Genomic DNA, 9,926 nt, shown 5'->3' on the forward strand with positions numbered 1-9,926 from the left:
TAATTCATCCTCTCTGTCAAGACTCTAATGGAGAACATCTGGAACACCTGGGGACCACCCAAAATAGGAACACACAGGGAAAGGGGACTGAAAAACAGCTGGAATGGCAGCCATGTTATAGGACCAATCAGGAGAGACAAACAACCAGCCTTGGGGATTGGGAAGGATGCAGTGGCATCCCTATTTGGCTTCTGGGAAACGTGCTGAATAGAAAGATGGGGGCCAATCTTAAGACTGGAGGCTTCTGAAACAGATGCACAGATTTATGCTGATGCTCAGTTGAAAAACCTTGTAAAAACTGTTTCTGTCCTGGAAAGTCCCAGAAAGTGATGATGGGGAAGTTAGTTAAATGATGGCAGAGTGGTAACAGAGAGTACACACACACAGTTCAGGACACTTTGTGGGGAGGATTTAACTAGGCAAAACTGGGAAGTAGGTCATGGTTTAATCAGGCCTTCTTTAGCATCCTTCTTTTTCTTTCTGGTTATTTCCCTCCCAGGAGCTTCATGCTACCCCTTCCTGGATGTCCAGCGTTACCTCTGACTTGGGTCAGACTGACCTGCCAGGGAAAAAAACTGTCTTTGAAGTCATTTGCTCCTTGTTATATCAGGGAGATTGTCTGATCTGGTCTCACTAATGGTAATTTCTAGGCATATATCTGAAAGGGGTAGGAAATTTGAATACTGTTTAAGTCTGAAATCATCTATAATTTAGGTCCAATAGCCTTTTTGCTGTGCTTTGGGGGAGGGGGTCTCATATAAACCAATGACTGGGCAAGAACTGAAGAGATTGAAAGGAGAGATTGGAGGGGCAGAAGGAAGGATTTCTAGTTGATGCTCAAAGGATCTGTGGTTCACATATAATCATAAACATTTACAATCAACCAACAAGCAAATGGCTCCTTGTTTTACTGAGTTTCACCTATCCCCAAGCTCTCCTCTGCTTCTCAACCTGATCTGCCTTCCAAGGAAGTGTCAAGACTGTGAATCTCCATTCTACATATAATTGGAGCCTAGTTGTTATATCCAAATTGTTACACTTAGCAATGGTCTTTATGCTCATCCCTTTTCCAAAATTGTAAACAAGAACAAATAGATACCTAATCCCTTCCCTTTCCCCTTATTGTTTATGGTATATTTTAGAGAATAAACATTCTAACTCATATTAACATGTTTCTAAAGGTAGACTTTCAGATATAAGGCAATAGCTAGTGAGAAAATATTCTGACTTGGGAGACTTTGGGTCTCTCAAAATAGTATCATATAGTTGACTGCCTCCTGGACCTATGAAGAAGACCACTTCTATCCTTTCCAGTCATAATGCCAGAGGTGAGGGAGTTTTTTGTGCTCCATGGACCATTCTGTCATTCCAGAAATGAAAAGTAAATTGTCATAAGAAAGAAGACAACTTCATTTAGGCACACAATTTCTCTTCCTTCCTCCTTTGGACCTCTTCTCCAGATGGATCGACCACCATTTTCCAGAGACTTTAGTCCTTACCACCTTCCACCTCACATATGCTGCCAACTTTCCTTTATTATCAATGGGTTCTCAAGAGATTCAGGAGATTTCACTCTTGCCACTCCAACTCAATCTAAAAAAGTTTGGGAGTAGTGAAAAGAACACATGTTGTACTGAGGAAGATTTGGCTTCTGGTTCTAACTCTTGCAAATATGCGATGGGAGACAAGTTTTTTTTTTTTTTTTTTTACTTTCCTCAGCTGTAAAATGGAGATAATGACCCTTTACCTTAATGTCTCAAAGAGATGTAGTAAAGAAAGTTCTTTCCTTAAGGTCATCCTTAATGTCTTTTTTTTTTTTTAGTAAGGCAATGGGGTTAAGTGACTTGTCTGAGGTCACATAGGCTAGGTAGTTATTAAGTGTCTGAGATGAATTTGAACTCATATCCTCCTATCTCCAGGGCCAGTGCTCTATCCACTGCGCCACCTAGTTGCCCCCTTAATGTCTTATATAAATATGAGTTGTGGTTAATAAGAATGTTCTATGTTTAAGGTCTTGTGCTAGATTCTGAGAATGTAAGCATGAAAATTGATAAGTCCTTATATTCAAGACAAGGGTATTATACAAATAACTTTATAAGACAAATTTGAAAATAAAGAAAAAAGAGACTAAACAGATTGATCTGTTTATTTTGTCACACTTAGCAAGTCACTAGTCTCTCTGGTTCTTGGTTTCCTCATATGTCAAACAGGGATAATAATAAATATCTTACCTGCCTTACAGGGTTTTTAGGAAGATAATAGGAGGTGACAGTAATTCTACAGTGAAAAATGATAGAAATATGAAATCATTGAGTCAGGGAAGCAACAATCATTTGCTTACTATGTGCCTGGAACTATAATCATCATCACCAATTTATTGCTCAAATATGTCTAGTCCAGAGATATCAAAGACATGGCCAATGAGCAATGGTCGATCCAGGATTTTTTCTCCCAAGTTCATCCCAAATCAGATTAAAATAGAACTGAAAAATATTTATTAAAATAATTTAAAAGATGATAAAATGTAGATAATATTCTATTTTAAAACTGCCGATAAGCAGTCCACGAGGATCATTATATATGATTAGCCAACTTTGTTTCTATTTGAGTTTGACCCCATTTCTTCAGACCAGAATCTTAGAATTATAGATGAAGAGGTGGAAAGGTCCTAAGAATTCAAGGAATCCAAACCCCTCATTCGACAGATGAGGAGATGGAGGTTCAGTAATTTGGCCAGTACCATATAGCTAGTAAGTACATGAGAAGGAACTGAATCCATGTGTTCTAGACTTCAAATTCAGGCACTGGTCTGTCCATGGATGACTGAAAGAAAATTGAATTTCCTAGAGAAAGGACCTGTCTGTTATACAGCTCCAAATCCTTCTCAGGAGCATTGAACTATTGCAATTCTGGGGACCAATTCAATGAATAATGAATAAGTGAAATCTCAATTAAAATGAGAAAAAATTAAACAAAAGTCATGTCACCTTGATAGCATAATCTAAATTCAATCAGGACAGTCATGAATATTAAAGTTTTCTTTTTTATTTTTTTTTCCTGCCCTAGATCCCAAGGTCTCCTTATCCATCCCTCTTTGTATATTTGCCTCTACTTCCCAGATATATTTAAAAAATAAGGTATTGAGCCTGTTGTATACAAGGCCCTTTATTAGAAATTGTGGAAATACAAAGTTAAAGAAGATGAACTTAGGGGTAGCTTGGTGGTACAATGGATAGAACACTGGTCCTAAAATCAGGGGGATCATAGTTCAAATTTGGCCTCACATATTCACTGTGTGACCCTAGGTGAGTCACTTAACCTTTGTGTCCCTCAGTATCCTCATCTGTAAAAAGAAGATTGATAATAGCACTTACCTTCCCAGGTTTTGTGAGAATAAAATAATATTTTTAAAGCAAATCTTAAAGTACTATACAAATGCTAATGGTTGTTATTGCTTTATTCTTATTAGTAGTGACAGAGAGAGAGTCTCCTGCAGAAGTTAATATTTAAGCTGGGTATTGAATGAAACTCTGCATTCTAAGATAAAGAGGGAATGATTCCCAAGTGTGTGGGAGCAATCAGTGCCAAGGCATGTAATCAGGAGATGCCATGGCCTACCAAATGGTTTGCAGCTCAGATTCCAAATTAAAATTTAAAAAAATTGCAAAATGACTGTGGCATCAGAATTACTGATGTCAGATGTCTTGGCCCACCATGCCAAGACATATGGAGGGATACTGTAAGTTCTTCTTTATATCCAGTATCCTAAGCTCTACTTAGCAGTTCCAATCAAGGTTACAGAGCTCTACAGAATGCATAAAAAGGAATATACTTTCATCTTCTTTGTGCTTGTGAAGCAACTCAGCCTCAAGGAAGTGAGAGCCAAGCTATAGAAAGAAAAATGTAGACTCATCAGCGTTCTTATTGGGATGAGAATTCCTTGGCCTAAGGGATTTCAATATACCAACCTGAACATGCCAATACTCACTTATTCCATATTATTAGGGGAATTCAACAGATAATAGTAATAATATTTATTCAACATTTACAGGGTGCAGAACAGTGGGCTAGGTGCTGGGGGAGTTGCAAAATTTAGACAAATATTGTCATAGATTTACAGGTAAGGGCCAGAGAGATCATCTAGTCTAATACCTTTACTTTATCATCACAACACCGAGACCAAGAGAGGCTAAGTCACTAAGTATCTGAAGAGGGAGCTAAATCCAGGTCTTCCTCATTCTCAAGTCCAATTCTCTATCTAATAAGACTTGCTTACAGTTTAGTAGGAGGAAGATAAAATTAATGAATGTGAGGCAAAATAAAATGTGGTTAAAATATCAGCTCAAGGCCTACTTTATTTTATCTTAGAGTATCTTAGAGTAGAGGTGACCTTAGAATCTGGAAGGCTGGTGAGCAATCTGGCAAGCTCAACCAAGTTGGGAGTTTCAACCATGAACCCATGAACTAGGTAGTTAAACAGGGTGCTAAAAGATCACAGATCATTTACCAAGATACAGAAAGGATGCAATCAGTCAGAATGAAGAGAATACCCATGTAATACTGAGGTATATCCATACAAAAAAATGCAGACAAAGATCTTGGTGAGACCCAAGAGGAGAGAGGCAGTTATCAAATGGGACTTTCTGGAGGAATTAGCATTTGTTTGCCTTTAAAGAATGGAAAGTAATTCAGTCCTTTACTGGGAGGGATTAGCATTTCCAAGCATAGTTTGAACAGCTACAGTTGTGGGGGGGAAAATAACCCCAGGGTATTAATAAAGAGATGGCCAGGAGTCAGGTTTGCTTTTAACATAGAAAATTTAAAGAAGCATGGTATAAAATAAGGCAAGAAAAGGTAGAATAATACCATAAGGCAGAAGACCTTGAATGTCAATTTGAACTTGGCAAGTAGGCAGTAAGGAACCATTGAAGGACTCTAAAGAATGGAAGAAAATAAAGTATTTATTGTATCTAACCTATAAGCTAGGTATAACAAATATTATTATGCCCATTTTTCAGCTGGGAAAACTGAAGCCCAGAGATTTAGCTACTCAGTCTTGTAGCTAATATGTGTCTGAGGCAGGATTTGAGCCCAGAGCTTTCTGACTGCAAGTCTTAACATTCTGCTTAACAGTACCACATTGTTAAACTGAGCTCAAAGATGTTATGTCCGTTTTCTTTTGCACCTTGAGTATAAGTAATCAATAAATGTTTAGTGATTTAAAGTAAGAGTGAGATAATAGTCAGTGTTAAAAAAAAGTTTCCATCAGAATGAAAAGTCTATATTACCAATAGTGATTTATACTTCTGTACCAGAGAGAAGTTGAGAATCTGAGGTCTAGGGTTGCTATATTGGGGCAAATCTATATGCAAGGTACATTAAATTTACTCAGCTGTGGTGGGTCTAGAAGTCCTGATGGCTGAACTGTGACTAGGGTGTTATTAATAATGAAAAAGGTCAAGATTTCCAAGATGATACTCAAAACAATTTGAGACTCATATCCTCTTCTCCTATGACCATCTCACCATTCTACCTTCATCTGCCCTATCCAAGCAGAGCCTGGTCAGTCACTCACCACCTGGCTTACTATCAAAACTTTCTCTCTGCTAGTACTGAGAAATAAATCATGCTAAGGTGCTTTAATAAAGAGAAAGGATGATACAGTGGAAAGAGCACTGAATGAGAAATCAGAGAACCTGTTTTCAAATTCAACCCCTGATTCTAATGTGTGACCTTGTCAACTCATTTAATGTCTCTGGGCCTCAGTTTCTTTATTTGCAAAATGAGGAGGGTGGATTACATGAAGTCTTATATCTCCACTGGATATATGATTCTATGACTGATAGCTATGTTATGAGTTACTTCTCCAGATATTTATATCTTAGCAGGGGCAAATATATTAATTTTAATGATTGGTTGTGAGACCACTCAGTCCTTAGAAGATATGCTACCATTTTGTGATTTCCAAAATGTACATCTGTATATGTCTATGTCAACACGGGTACTTACTTCCTCCCTGCCAAATGGATGCCATTCATCCTCTGTCATCCCTTGTGACTCCCCCCCCTCCTCTTCTCTAAATTCTTTGTAGTGGTTATACTTCACATTCTAGGAATTTTCCTCTAGACCACTGGGCTACACTCCTCTGCTATCCTTCACTCTCATTAACTCAGATCCTTTTCCGATCATGAGTAGAACCCAGGACTTGGACTCAAGAAGAGTGGATTTAGATTTACAGAGACCAACAGTGTAAAGTCGGGCAAATTACCATCTCTGGTCTTAGTTTCCTTCTCTTTAAAAGGACAGACTTGGACTCCAAGGTCTTGAAGGCTCTTTCCAGCTCTAAATCTATTATCCTTTGAGCCCATTTGACAGCTTCTTTTGCCCTGGAGCTGGACTAGAGAACAATTTTCCTCAGATAATGAGGTAAGGACTATAAGTGGTCATTTCTTCAAAAAAAATACTAAAACTTTAGTTTGATCTATCACTTTAAAATTACAAAGGACTCTCATAATAATATTAGGAGATAGGTAATACCAATAGTATTGTTCATATTTTAGATATGAAGGAACTCAATAAAGAAACTCAAAGATGCCACAGTACTTTCCCAATATAGCTATTTTTAAGCATCAGAGGTGTTATTTGAACCCAGGTCTTCTGCCCCCAGATCAGTACTCCTTTACTACCATACAAAGCTGCTACTTTTGCTATTTATATTTATTTTATTCCATTGGTTTGAATGTGTTCAGGAGTTGGGGTTGACACACTTTGGTACTTTAACTAGGTCCCAAACCCTCTCTGGGGTCCTGGAGGGTCTATAAGCCCATTTAGTATCTTCTATCTTCCTTGTTGCTACAAAAAAAATTAACTACTCATTCCCCAAGAGAGTATATATAACTTACCTGAGATTCCTGAGATCACTTTGAAAGGAAAATAGGCATTTGCGTTCCTCTAAAAGAAAAAAACTATGTACATATATGTATATATTCATATTGTTTCATATTGTACATATGTGTGTTAATATACAGGCTACTGCAAAAGTCTTAGCATAGGTTTAAATTTTAAATATTTTAGGAACAACATATTTATATGTTTTTGTACAAATACATGTTTGTGTGTAATAAATAAAACATATCTACTATATGTGTAACATGTAAAGATACAGATACAATGTTAATGCAATCAGTGGGTAAATACTCCATCCAAGGGACAGATAACAGGTCTTTCATATCTTCTCATCTTCCCTAGTCCTATCTCATTTTAGAATACAGGAAGAGCTTTTATAATCTCTTCCCAGCTGAGGAAGATATCACCATGGACAGTTACTTGTCCAGTCCTCTCATTCCCTCTGTCTCGTATTCTATGTGTAGGGAAGTCTCTCGGTCACAAAGATTTAGAGCCCTACCACCATTCCATAGTATTGGAGTTCAGGAGACATTGTTCCCAAGGATTCACCTTTGTGCTGAGAGTAGCAGCCCTGGGCTCATCAAGCTTAAGCCAATAAAACAAAGATTAAACCCTGGAAAAGGATATTTCCACAGTTCCTTGTCTTTCCACCTTTGTATTACCCATATCTAGTTGGTCTTTTCCAACCTCAGACATGTGATTGAGGTCTAGGCAATGAATTTGGCATTGAGACCACCATCTCTAAGGGGAAGCAGGCAGTGCCAAAAAGTGGGAAGGATTTGCCTTTCTTGCCTTGTAGCACCAGCAGCAGGAATATGATTCAGCTTGCGCTGTCCAGCAGGAAAACTAGGATGCTCCTGGGGAGAAAAAGGAAGCTTAACCTTCCTGAATAGTATCTAAGACTATGATTACAGGCTGAGGTAAGATTGTTATTCAGACCATATTTGGGGAGGGGATGTACATTATGTGTAGTGAGGAGGGAGAGAAGAGAGGACAGTCTCTGTTTTCACCAACTGCAATGGTTTATTCACTTCAGGTTTTCCACATTCATTACTTCAGTTGATTTTTGCAACTACTTTATTGTAATCAGTTTTCTGATTTTACGGAAATGAAATCAAGATCCAGAGAGAAGGGATTGGTCTAAGGATCCATAATCAATAATTGAACTTGTACTAGAACCCAGGTCTCTAGGCCTCCAGTTCAATAATGCTTCCATAACCCACATTACTATCTCAAGATCAGTTGGATATGAAGAGGAACATGCCTAGGGGTAGTATTGCTGACCCTAGAGCCAGGAGGACCTGGGTTCACATTATCCCTAGACTTAATAGTGGCATGACTATAGGTAAATTACTTGATCCCTTCAAGTCTCAGTTTCTTCATCTTTGAGAAGTGGTGCAGTACCTACCTCATGGGATTGTTGTAAGACTCAAATAAAATAAGGTATATAGAAAACTTTTCAATCTTTAAAGTGCTCCATAAATGTAAACTTTTTATTATCTTATATTGTTCCAGGATCAAGGAAATACTTTCCTGATGACTCAATAGGAAATGAGAGAAATATTCCACCTTGATGCCCATTGGAATTCAGGAAGGTTTATAAGCTTGAGCATAGTCCTCTTGCCTTCTGGACTCAGGGACAAAACCACTTACCCTTGGGAGGTCAGTCCCAAGCCCTCCCCATCCTTCTCAGAAATTTCTCATCTTATTGCAGCCTGACAAGAAACACCTGTTGACTGTTTCTCTTGGTCTGTCTGTTTGAATTCCAATAATGTTAACTCTTGTTTACAAACAGCAGTCACATCTCCAAAGAAGGTAAATGAGAATAGTGCTTTAAAAATCTCACTATCAGTCCCTCTATCTTCTCCTTCCCCTGTACCCGTAGTTTTGGATTAATGAAGATCTGCTGGCCTACCATACTTTGAAGCTTAGTTCTGAAGCTATGTTATTGAATCTGACCACAATCACAAGTTGCCTTCATCTTCTCTAATTTAAAAAAAAATCATGACTTGGCTACACTGGATTGTCAGCAGTCTTCAATGCATCATGCATCTCCCAAAAATATTCTTTGCTCTTAATAGGGGACATGAATATTTTAAAACATTTTAAACCAACAAAACCACATCAAATTTCTGATATTGCTTTGAATTTTGTCTGCAGACAGTGCCTCTTTCTGTGTAACTGAATCTTATCACCTTTCCCTGATATCCCAAATTGAAATTTAATTTCAATTAAAAGCATTGAAAATTTAGCCATGCTGACCAAGTTAACACATATGATGTTTGGACTGATGGTTGGCGAGAACTAGGATGACTTGGGTTAGACAAAGACAAGCATTTATTCTCCAGATTGCCTAAAGAATTAAGTCTGGGAGCAGCTTGCTGCCCACGCTCACTTCAAACAGTTATCAAAGGAACTGTTGGAAGACAGACCACTGTTGGGAAGATATGCAGAAAAGACAATCACCCATAAGCACGATTATTAAACAAGACCAGGAACCCACTAGATTAGAGCACTTCTAGAGGAAGCAGTAGTTATATCAAGTTTACAAAGTATAATACAGATGTCCTCCCCAGCAATCACAGGAAACAATCTACATTTTAGGGCAGAAGACAGAATGCCAGGCCTAGAGTCAGGAAGATCTGGGTTCAAATCCTCAGACACTGGTTTAAGTTACTTAACCTTGTGTCCCCTCAGTTTCCTTATCTGTAAAATGAGTTGGAAAAGGAAATACACCACTCTAGTAATTTTGCCTAGAAAACTCTCAAAGTGGGGGAGGTCATGAAAGATAGGAATGAAAAACAACTGAATGTCAAATATACATTTCATCCCTTTTGCTGCTTTTGCAACAGTCTTCTCCTTCCTTTTTGTCTTAGCCCACACATCCTAGTCCCATAAAATCACTAACTTCAAATCAAAGCCTACCATTTACCAACAGCAAAACAGCATTTCATCAATAACTTCTTGAAACTCAACAATATGCCAATCTCAGTTTTACCTTCTCCCTCCCGGCCCAGAAA

This window comes from Macrotis lagotis, chromosome 1, assembly GCF_037893015.1.
Source record: "Macrotis lagotis isolate mMagLag1 chromosome 1, bilby.v1.9.chrom.fasta, whole genome shotgun sequence".
Lineage (NCBI taxonomy): Eukaryota > Metazoa > Chordata > Mammalia > Peramelemorphia > Peramelidae > Macrotis > Macrotis lagotis.